The following is a 13003-nucleotide window of genomic DNA, read 5'->3' on the forward strand; positions in this document are numbered from 1 at the left end:
GTATACGCTGACATGTAGCTTCAAATGACAGGACCTGTGAGACACAGTGACGTATCAACCTCCACACACACAAGTGTCTCAATCTTCCGAGTGTTTACCGTGCGTATCTGAGACCTGCGCAAAGAGCATAAGTCCAGACTATCATAGCGGAAAACTGGTACATATCTAGAGTTTAAGTACACCTTCGACCAATAACCTTATAAAATCCAATAAAATGAAAGAACACTAATAATAGTGCAGATATCAATTTTGATTTCACAATGCCTGTGTGTACATTCGAGATTAAAACCAAACTGTATTCTGACAAACTACCCTGTCGGTTGCGAAATCACCGATGAAATTTCCACTCCCGAGCTGACGAAATCAGTTACTGTCCCACGTGACAGATTCAATAGATGTTAGGATGATATACGATATTTACGTCGGAATCCTGTGATAAATGGAAAACAACTTTCAATCCAATTCAACCGAATTCCACGTTCAATTTCCGGTCGTTTTGTGGCCCGAGGGTAGATAATGCCCCAAACTATTGATAGACACATATCAAGCAGTTTTTGCCAGATTAGAATTTACTCAGCATTCGAGACAGAATTGAATCCCTACTCATTAGAAAAGTACAATTCTGCCAATTAGTGAAGGTTTTTTATAAACACCAATGGAAATTACTTGATTCTATTCAGTCAATTTGAAAACTGAACATTTACTCAAAAAATTTCGTCTCTCGGTGAATTTGACAAATTAATGACTTGAAGATGGGCAAATTTGATGAGTTTCTTCGGATTCAGTGACTCGTCGGACAAAATATTTGAGTTGCTGTAATTAATTAGAATTTTATCTGTCAGTTTGCTTTCCGTTTCAATCGTCAACCAGCTGGCAGAATGAAAAGATGTCCCATCTTGATGCGTGACGTCATACATCAATAACATTATCAGCACGCAGGTTCGTCACAATTTTGTTCCGTGAAAAGCTGATGTCATCGGCCGATAGCAATGTTGAAATGTCTTGATGGAATGTTTATACATTTGATCAAACGGCGTTCTCTGCGTATGAAAAGTGCATTAAATAATTAATTTAATCAACGCAGATTACTTGAGGAGGCAAAGTGCCGATGGCATTTGCTGAGTTGAATGTCTTTCTTGAAAATAAAATGGATTGTTTGCTTTGTTGGGTCAGGACGTTTTAGAGCTTTGCACGCCACACCGTAAATTGACCTTATTCTTACAGTTTCACATCGTCTATTAAAACCCGTGCTTTTCGTTAGGACAAAAAGGTTCAGGGTGTCTGAAGAAACGTATACATTTTAGAAATCAAACAAACTTTTATCACTTTCGTTCATATTCTGTTTTTAGATTCACAAGAAATACCGGAATGTTAAAAGGTACTGCGCCCTTCAAACGCGCACATTTGAGGTGTGTCAAAGTCATATACTACGTTTAAGAACGGAATCTCTGGCAAATTAAAGGGAAACAGTGGTCGGAACTGCGCCTGTGCTAGTTCTTGTTTACAAACAATGCATTTCGTGCACGATATCTACGACTGTATCCCTTTAAATGTAGCAAATTGAAGTGAACGTTACCAAAACAGCCTCTCTCGTGAAGTCCTCCTAAGTACTCAACAATACCATTACCGACTGTTTTGGCTTTTGAGAAATACGTGATAGTACATATTCTTTAAGATATAATGCTGACAGAGATATTTGCACTCAAATTTTTACAGTACATGAACTTTCTAGTTTTCAAAGCTAGTGGAGTGATAAAATTCTTATTGTGTTTTTGGTGAAAATCGATTGTTCTCCGTAGAGTTAACACGGGGCAGCCATTTTGAATTTCAAAAATATGTAAATTTCTTCTCTAGTGCCATATTGCACGGTGACCCTGACCTTTGTTCTTTTTTTCAAAAGGGAATGGCTTAAAGTTTTCTTTTGAAAAGTTTGAGCAAAAGTTACGTCATTCAATTTCGAGGCACGCACTAACTTAAAACGTAACAAAGTGTTCTGGCACTTCTGTTTCTATCGGAACCCTGCTAGCCACGCTCGAGTAGTTTCTTGATACATTTTTGCAATTTACCGGAAGATAAACCATCAAAATGTATTTAAGGAAAAAAACTTCCGATATCTGACGGATTCAAGCTGTTCCTATCACGTTTTCGACTTTTTGCGAGAGCAATTACATCTTAACAGGTTGGGACGATGTTCTTAATCACTTTGGTAGCACTTTCCATATGTTTCCATGACGCTGACGACAAGTAGATCAGGCACCACGTGTGCGTCGAAGAATAATCTCCCCTTGAAAGACTGTCACATGTACAAGTCTCTCTGTCAACGCCAAAGCTGTGCTGATTGGTTAATGAAGCAACGTCAACGCCAAAGCTGTGCTGATTGGTTAATGAAGCAATGTCAACGCCAAAGCTGTGCTGATTGGTTAATGAAGCAATGTCAATGCCAAAGCTGTGCTGATTGGTTAATGAAGCAAAGACGAGAAATAAATGACCAGTCAGAGCATGTGTCACTTCGAATGCCATAAATATTGTAAGATTAGCGCAAATAATGTATTTATGTCCGAGTGACCGCTAAGATTATGCAAAGACGAGTTTATTTGTATACAGATCGTCCAATTACACTAAATGATTTCTTGTTCATTATTGAATATAGGTGGACTTGATGTAGAAAAAGGTGAGTCAATAATTACCAATGAACACTATAGGAACAAGTTTGGGAAAATAAGGTATTGAAGTAATGTTTGTTTAGTCAGCAAATTTAAGGTCATCTATTTTTTTGTTGCAATTCACTTGTTTTCATGGGTAATTTGTAATATTGTAACCTTCAGCTATAGGACACCTAACACTTTTGATAAATTTGAACAATTAAAAGCTCCTATTCTCCCAAATCAGTTCCAATCGTGTTCATGTTGTGTGTAAATTTTACATGGAATACGACTATTATGGGCTTGGAGAAAACTTCATATCCTGAAAATTTGCTGGTGTTGTATCAAGACGGAAACTATGACTTGTATCTGGTATCACACATAGATTTTGTGTGAAAGATGGAAAGGAAGTCTCTCTCTCTCACACACACACACACAGACCTCCATTCAGGCTTTCGTCTTGTTGGCACAAATACTTCAAAACCCGCAAGCTTCTTCCTCAAAGCACTTTTATTGCAGAAAACAACTCTAATCAATATTTACAGATAACAGACTCTCAAAGGATCCTTTCAGTCGTAAACTCCCCTTTGATGAAATGATATATAACAATGGGAACAGTCTACTAATGATATCAATCTCAGAAAAATGACTGGACAGAGTGATGTGCTCCCCTAAGCATTTCTGTAAATACATTTTGCCTGTCCTGGCATTCTGAATAATGTCAAGCCAAATAATTGTGATACAGTAGCAATTAAAGAAAATAGACTGCAACTGTTGCAAGTTATTGAGTTGTAACAAGGACTATAACGTTTAAACATATATTATCAATATCAATAATAAATCCTGTATGGACATAAACGTGCACAAGAAACATGTCAATTGAAAATAAAAATAAAGACTAGAAGAAGTTAATTTTAAAATGTCGATATACATGTACTGACCATCTTATACCTGTATGACATTATATAAAACACAATTGGAACTAATTTGGGAGAAAAGGATCTTTTAATTGTTCAAATTTATCAAAAGTGTAACGTGTCCTGTAGCTGAAAGCTGTAATACTACAACTTATCCATAAAAATATGTGAATTGCAAAAAAACCAAAACGTAGATGAGCTTAAATTTGTTGATTAAACTGACATTGCTACCATATCCAATTATCCCAAAGTAGTTCCAATTGTGTTATTATTATAATGACATGAAATAAGTGTATAAACAGGTAAAACTCAGATATAAAGTTTCTGCAATCACAAAAAATATTAAAAATTGATAGTTTTATAAAGGTTTAGTTATGCCAGGTTAATGGCTCTGTATGGACAAACAAACAGACAAATAGAGCCACATCTAAAATCCCCAGACCTTTGAGATCATTGGTGGTGAGTGTAATCATCTATAGTTTACATATGTTTCTATTTAAATGGAATAATTGTACACATCAAAAGTTTATTACATGAAAAATATCCAGCTTGAGTTTCCATGGTGAAATATTGTCATGGACACATGGAAAAAGGCAATCTAATTTCCTGTGCCAAATTAATTCTCTCTGCATTACAAGGCATGACGATGCATAATTCTACACATTTATTGGTTGGATTGCCGTGCCTCGGAAGCGTTTACAAGACAGGGTCATTCAGACATCCTACCCAGACTGTGGGTTATTCAGACATCCTGCCCAGACTGTATCACACATTTTTGTAATGTACACTGTTGATGTCAACAAGGTTATATGTGCAGCATGGACTATCAGCTCGCCTGCCACTTAAAGAGTTTCATTACAGATTCCATGCTATTACTTCAACTGCCTTTAATTACAGTAACATGAAACGCCTGATCAAAGCAATGTATTGCTAATGTTGGAACATTTTTAGCCTTACTGAATGCACAGCATATTATTTCTTATTAACATGTTACTCTTGTCTTCACAGCTAGTTATCAGAAGCGATGCAATGTTACATTGCTCCTGTAAAACTCATATTAAACACATTTCTAAGCACTTGCGGTACGTTTGAAAGAACGTCACTCCAAAATGGACGGTGTTTTAAATGTCTAACTGAGCATACATAGGCTTCCTCTGGTGTGAATCCATTCCAGCATTAAGTACAATGAATCCTGTATTGTGTGGGCCTATCTGTGTTTTCCACACAATGAATGGACTGGGCAGGATGTTCTGACATTTCAATGCCTTCACTCTCAGTTGCACACACAGTTTGTGGCATCTCATCAAAATATGATTTGTGGAAATGTGAAATCAGTCAAACAGATGGTGTTATTACCAATCACAAACAACATGCGTTTTACTTTTTTTTGAAAATTACTTCGATTTCATGAAAAGTTTAAAATTAAATATTTTCACCATATTTTTTAGAGTCAATTCATTTCCCATTAAACTAATATAAATTAACATAGGCCTTCACCTGATATAGATATTCTACAGAAATTTTACTGGATGTACTATCTAAAGCTTGAAGTCGATATTTCAAAATTTCCTTCTTTGTATTTTTGTTTGCTTATTCATATCTTGATGTTCATTTCACACTGTTTCCGTGGTAACATTCATATTTGTGCGTGGGGTATCACTAAATTTGGAACATGAATGAGCTGAATTGATGTTCCTTGTTTGTTTTTTTTCATCATCTTGCAACCCACACTGACGTTATCTCAGTACATCATATTGTCTGTAAGTAGCAAGCAGCAGACATGTTTTATAGTAGTTTCCATTTCCCAGTAAACCAGAAACTGTATCAAATATACTTTTATCAGCACCTACTAAATCACTGAAACTAAGACTTACCGTAAAAGATAATGGCAACGTATAAATTTCTTACGTCTTGGTGACATGTAAATACCCCTTCTTTAACTGCTCAACATGGCTAAACGAAATCAGGTCAAAGGTCATAACTATTCTGTGGATTTTCTGATATCAGAAGTACCACAAACCAATAGACCTGATGTACAGATAAGCTTGAGATGTCTAGAGGCCAGTAGCTTGGTGTTCAGGTCGACATGGCATATGTTGAAACAGAGTGATTTACATTACAGATATAAAAAGCAACAGTCTGCTGTCCAGCTAGTGTTGGAAAGTCCATAAAACTAAATCTTATGCGGTGATTATCTAGTTTTCAATAAAGACCTGAACACAACAAGTACGTCCAAACATTTCTCATGATTAGGCAGTTTGATCATTACTGTGTAGACACATATTTCTTTCATAGTTCTATAATACTGTACAAATTATATATCTTAAAACACAAAACATTTTGTAGGCTTCATTGTGTAGGCTTCATCACGAACAGACTGGAGCAGAAGGTTTCTTAAGTTTTGATGCAAGTTGTAATTTGGGAAACAGTAAAACACTATAAATAGATGGGAAAGTGATGTAGGATGTTTTCACAGACTATTGTAAATTGATTCATCTCCGAAGAATGCTACGCTTGATGACCAAGAATTGAGTTCATAATTTGGAGCGAGATGCATGGTTTATATTTATAAGCCAGCTTGGTTTGTGCATTCCACACGGATTTTGTATTCAAAATTAAGATGTCACTTTGTTATGACTTTGAAACACAAAAGCAAGCCGCTACACATTCTGTGATATCCCTGGATAAGTAATGGATATTTCAGTCTGTACGCACACAAATTTACTTTCTCTTTTGCTTTTATAATACCAAGGAGTATTTGTTAATCAAATCTGTAATTCAAAAATATCCTCCAAAGTATCAGCTTTTGACATTTCTGCAGTGCTGGGCTGTCATAAGTCTTTTGACAGATGATGAGTAGGTATTGGCTGCGTTTGGTACAAACAAGACCTATGACACAGCAGCCATATACTTTCATAAATTCCACTCCACATTGTGACCCCATCTTCCATTTGTCAAGTCAGGACAAATTTATGAAATCAAACGCGTCTCTGCAATCTAGCCAATGCAAATTTATGACATCAAATGCTTATTTCCGACCCCACCGATGCAAATTTATGAATTCAAATGCTTATTTGCATCATGCCAACACAACATGCTTTCCCTTACCATTCATAACAAATTAACACCACACCAATTAATTTTCCCATATTTCTTTTGTTTTTGAAGAATACAATTCCTTGTTTTTCTCCAAAATGATTACATATGCCAAGCATTCAGCTTTTCAATACAGCATGTACGTGTGTAATGCTTAATATGTTCCTGGGCTATATAGGCTATATGGTTGTTAACTGAATTATGGTACACACTACCTTCCATTTGTTAACAATAACATTGCCTACATATGACATGGTTCATTGTGTCTACAAGGCAAATACTCTAAATGTCAACATACTTTAGGCACAAGAACAAGAAACTCAAATTCTTTTCTCAAATTTAAAAATAATGAAAATATTCTAAAACATTAAAGCTAAATTCCCGTTAAGTTTATCATTATTATCATAATTCTTGATTAAGGAAAACAAGTTTTGGCATTGTACATGTAAATGTGTCATGGACTGTGGAGATGAAAGTTTGACATGGTTTCAATGATATTTAAGCAGTACACCTCACCCAGCGAAGGTAAACCACAAGATTTAGACAAGTTTATGACATATGTACAAGAACGATAGCAGGTGCACATGTGGATTAAACTAGTCAAAATTGAGTGGTATGCCTATTGCTGAGGTGGTTTAATGCTTTTATGACACAATATTAAATTGAAATTCTGGCATGAAATGTCAAAAAGGGAATTTTTCTCTCTAGCTGGGACCTCGTGTCTGTTCCAACCATGCTCTATTGCAAATATAGCATTGGTTATTTTCACATCTCGACCAATCAGATAGCAGTATTTGCACCATCTATATACTGGTATGATATAATACATAATTTGGCATGTGGACTTCCACACACGTTTAATAAAATCTCATTAAACACTGCGGTGTTTTTTCGTCATTGAGAAATACAATTGTTCAAAAGACTCCTAAACATCCACGCTTACGGCTTGTTCTGGTCCATGGTTGAAATCTTCATCAGACATTCTTGCTACTCTATGCATCTGCAATATCACCACACTGCCGCTATCCTATGATAAAAATAAGAGGAATGAATTTGTAAGCTTCATAAAAGTAGGAAAAAAGTCCTGAAAAAATACAAGTAAATTTTATTGATTTCTATGATAGCTGAGAATGTTCAGATAAGCACTGTGATTCAGAGTTAGGAGAGGGCGCTAAAATGTTCACTTGTAAATTCCGGTTACTACTATCGTGTTTGTTTACCACTGGCAGTGCAATAGATGGAGTTTGCCATATTAGCTCTCAGGGTTAAACCTTTCCCTAGAGTGTCAAATGGAGAGAATGCCATGCATTTAATGCGTGGGTTGAAACTATCTGGAAGAGGGGGGGATGGAATGTGTTGATATGTCTGGGATGTACTACCCTATATCACGTGTGAGTTTTGGTACATTCCTAACTGACTTCTTTGGTACGGATGGACTTCTGTAGCAGAAAATAGGGGTGGCTTGGGGTGTACCGTACCACCTTCACCATTTCCCAATCATATCAAGAACAACCATACACTTTGCCTCCTTTGAAGACAGACCTTTCAAGAGAGAAATGAGAGTGGGTGAATGACCCTGTCACCCCCATATCACAGTGCACTGGTCTAACCAACCTACTAAATCCAGTGGGATTCAACAAAAACACTGGTAATCTGGGGGAAATCCTATTCCATCACTTAAGGAATAAATGTACATGTGAATTTCAACCCATCTTGTAGTGGTAGATTGGTTCAAATTATGTTTGAGTACGACTTGAGTACCGTTACTTCAGTCGTCTCGCACCATACAGTTCAACTCACTTAGCAGATAAATTAACACCTTAACACAGATCAGCAGTGTGCCTGTCTCTGTAAAAAGAAACTATCCATAATGTCAGCATGACTCACTTAAACATGGATAAAGGAAAATGCAAAGAACAGCACATGTTGGTTTTCATATGAAATAAATGGAATGTGTATGTAATATTGATTTCGCAATAACATGGAACACCTTGTGTGCACATTGTTCCACGTATTAACCTAAAAAATCCTGTGATTGTCCGCAACGATTGCACAGATTAAATAGACAGTTCAGAATCCTAAGTAATAATCCTCCACATGTGTAACCATCTGTTCCGTTATTGAAATCAACTGCCTGTCTGATATTGGAAATCTATCATACATGTTACATAGTGTGTCTGGATTATTGATGCCATAATAATGAAATGCCAAAATACAGAATATTACGAAAGTCTCCTCAAATAAAGTTAGATAACAACAGAGATATAAACTGATGGTCTTCATATACTTGCTCTTCCACAAGGCACTCATAACACCCTGAGCAAAGAACAGACTTCAAATTCACAACATGTTCACGGTCAAGCACCAAAAGGCACTGGAGTATTGCCCACTACACAGATGGAATGCACAAGTCGAGAATAGTTACTTTAAAGCATATATTTATGCGCATCTATAATATATGACTTGGTGAGCTAATAGGATTAACAGAATTATGTAATTATCATAAATATTCATTGTGCACAGACAGGATTATCTGCTCTTCAGGCAGGGAGTTATGGTTTGCCAAGGAATATGGGTTTATCATTTAAGTCATGGTGAAACACATGTTTGTTGTTATCATATCACAAAACGATAACTGTGTTTGTTTTGCTCTTATTGGTAAGTGAAGCAGTTTCAAATAATAGCTCACAGGTAGACAAAGCATACAAATATTCAGCAAGAACAAAATTTAGTCGAAATACGCATTTTATATTAATCATTGATAACTTAGGGAGTTTAAGTGTAGGAGTAGAGTACAGAGGTGCCCCTGGGAAGACCCTTTCAGTTAGTATCCAAAGTTTTGTTTCCCCTAATCGTAAGGTAGAATGTTCCTCTGGGACAGATATTCGGACTCTGAAACTTTTACAATTCTTTTCTGATCTACCACTTGTGGGGGTTCATTTTAAAGCTTTTGGAGTAAAAATTATTTCAACTGGCATAGTTTTGTGAAAATACAAAGTTAACTTTCCTCATAGAATAAACACAGGGATGGCAGCCATTTTGAATTTCACATATCATATCGGTAAATGTTAGGTCATTTGTTTCTCTGGTACCAAACTTTGCGTGGTGACCCCCGATTTTTATTCTTGATTTGGTAAGAGAGTGACTGAAAGTTTCATTAAGGAAATTAAAGTTTGAGCAAAAGTTGAAGTCATTCACTTTCACGGCGCATACTACCTTAACTTGAGCTGAATATTCTCTCAACACAAGTGTTCATTTATAGGGTTGTCAAGCTACTCCAAGAGAAATAATGATGACTCTACAAGTGTAATAAACTCTTGTTTGGTGATGTTACCAGGGATCTGTAATTGGTAAGCGTACCCTGCCAGCATGCTGCACACGCAAAGATTGAGCCAATATTTAAAATGCAAAAAACCAAATCAAACAATCATAAAAGATGAAATCAAACAATGTCATCAATAATTGACATATAATAATTGTAGAAGAGCAATGGTTCTAATCAAGAATTGAACAGGTTACTGTTGTTGATGCCATAATCAGCAATTAACTTCAATAAATCATTCTGTCTCTTATTAAATTTGCATTGTAAATAAAATAGATGTCAAATTCTTAGACTCAAAGTCACCTGCTTTTACCATTGAGATACCTCTGATAGAAATAATAGACATCAACGTGAAAGAGAAATACAACAAATCAAGCATTTCTAACGATGCCAATGCTGCAATTGGGAATCAGATCATTCCAAAAGACTGCATTTGAAGCAACCTCTACGGACAGGAGAAATTACCGGCAAACAATTCCCACCGGAAACATTACCTTGTATCAGATTCATGGGTTTGCCATCAACTGAGTGGGCGAGCAGATGATCTGATGGGCACAGAGATCACATGAAATGTAAAACGGGAAGTGGGTAATTAGAGTTAGCTTCAGGTAAATGGAATCACTCCACTGCCGCCAGTCAAAATCTCAGCTGCGATGACACTACAAGTTGATGTGCATGTAATCAATATATCTGTGATCACAGCTGAGCACTTGCCCTTATTTCAAGACTGATAAAATATATTCTGTTGGTAGTCAAGTTTAAAAATCTCTAGTAACAATGTTATTAAAACTTAAATTTCAAAAGATAATTGGGCTAATGTGCAGCATCTCAGAAGCTGTCGTTCAATTGGTTTGTTGAATCTTACTGTTATAATTGAATTATACACATAGACTCCCTAAGTTGCTGTGAGTAGTGACAATCAACCAATCAGATTTAAGCTTCTGAGCCAGCTGCACATCAACAGAGATATTTGGTTAATTTTAATTGCTGAGTCAGCAATTTTTTAATGGCTATCCTGATGGGGAACATTTGCAGTATGATGAGGTCAAGAGTGGAGACAAATTGTCCTTTTTTAACCAATGTTCATAAAAAGTTTTAAAAAAGGCTACATATAGAACTGAGGTATTGAACTATTCTTCATACAATCATTACATGAATGGATAGATGTATAGCCATACTAGTATATTGTCCCATCAGTGCAAGACGGTCATAACTGACATTTTGATAAAAATCTGATGAAAATGATCTGAAATGATTTGATACATCGACTGAAATTCATTAAAGTGAATTCTTTGTGTAGAACAATTAATCAGTATTTATTGGAGCATGTTTTGCATTCAGATTTGTGGATTCCAGTATGAACAAACTGACTTTTGTCGGCGCATGTTTAAAATTCTGTAATTTGCAGTTCTGATCTTACTGCATTGACACGACGACATAAACTGACATGTATTCCACGTCTGAACACGTCAGAAAAAGTCAGATGCACTATTGCTGTGACCTCAACATCCTTAACCCTTGACCTTGACCTCACAGCCGTCCTTCTCCAATCATCACAATGTCATCAAAAAGATAACTTGTGAATGAGGTCAGCAGAATGATTAATATGTTTATGTTTAACAGATGACAGTCATCCCCTTCTGTGGCATGTCAACTGGTCTAAGTTTTACTCTGTATGAGGTCAAATAATGATGGTTTGGGCGATATCTTGTCAACTTCTGTTTGCAATGTCACAACACGGGTGAAAACATACCGCTACACACACAGCTCATTCATCTGCAGTGACTCGGCCTCGCCCTCATGTTAAGGGACGCACAATACAAGGCAAGTAACCATGGCAACAGGGAGGAAAGGTCGCGTCTGTGAAGTGCCGGAACAAAAAGAGTACCAAGCATTGTATCAGATATCATAGATATGTTGATTAGTCTTCTGAATTAGTGTGTGGACAATTCTGTTTGTAGTCAAACACAATCAACTTGCCTCCAGCATATGAACTATTTCCACCCCAGGGCAAGATTTAGATTGTATCGTATATTCTAGAAATCTTCAACAAGCACTGTCCAACCACAGGCACAGTGTGTGGCACATCCTAATGATTAAATCTTCACCATTGAATACCGATAGTAACATATCTCATTGACTCATCAACGGTCAGGATCATGCTTTGGTTTTCATTCAGTGAGCACAATTTCTGCTTGCATCAACATGATGTTTACCGCTTTGATAACCTTAGGTGTGATGTATTGCTTGAGACTGAGTGGGCTGAAAATGTTGAGTCTAATTCCTAATTGTAATTTCTCAGTTTTGAGATAATAATACTTAATCTCCTGATCTATTCAGCCACAAGCAGTTATTTTCTGCATCATTAAACAGCTTTTTTTATACAATGTGTTGATAGTTTGTCACGCAATGCACAGGAAAGTAGGTTAATGTAGTATACGCCTAAAACTTTAACTTTTGAAGAAATTTTCCACAACGTAACTTTCAACTATTCTCTTACCAAATCAAATATTAAACATCAGGGGTCACCATGCAAAACTTGGTACTAGAGAAACAAACTACCCCGCAACATTAAGAAATTGTTGGAATTCAATATGGCTGCCATCGCTGTGTTCACTCTACGGGGGAAAAATACAATTTTGGATTTTCAAGAAAATAACAGTGAGAGCATTTTTCTTACTCCAAGAGCTTTGAAATGAACCCCTACAAAGTAATAGATCAGAAAGAAATGTAAAAATTTGAGAGTCCTAATATCTGTCCCTGATCCGCATTCTACCTTACCCTTTCACCCCCAGTTCCCTGTATACAGGTCCAACTTTACCATAGAAAACAATGGATTTGGGACAAACCATGGTGGTGAAAGGGTTAAAAGGGATTGATCTGTAACTTTTGATAATATTTTTGTCATGTTTGTTCCAAAAATAAGCGGATTTTTCTTTTTTCCCAAAGGCATACAAAATTTACTCTTGTCAACACAGCAAATTGTTCATAGTTTGTATTGTTATTGCTGACAAATAAATTCTAGT

The 13003-nt window shown here is 36.3% G+C and overlaps 1 protein-coding gene across 1 annotated transcript in view; it reads right to left on the bottom strand.

Annotated features, from left to right (window-relative positions):
- Positions 1–3134: 3134 nt before the first annotated feature.
- The window catches only part of LOC139127914 (echinoderm microtubule-associated protein-like 2), a 175605-nt gene continuing 165736 nt past the window's right edge, over positions 3135–13003 (bottom strand). Inside the window, exon 21 of the mRNA XM_070693769.1 lies at positions 3135–7682. The gene's annotated coding sequence lies outside the window, so the exon portion shown is untranslated. The remainder of the gene's footprint in view (positions 7683–13003) is intronic.

Source organism: Ptychodera flava, unplaced genomic scaffold, assembly GCF_041260155.1.
Source record: "Ptychodera flava strain L36383 unplaced genomic scaffold, AS_Pfla_20210202 Scaffold_39__1_contigs__length_1403739_pilon, whole genome shotgun sequence".
Lineage (NCBI taxonomy): Eukaryota > Metazoa > Hemichordata > Enteropneusta > Ptychoderidae > Ptychodera > Ptychodera flava.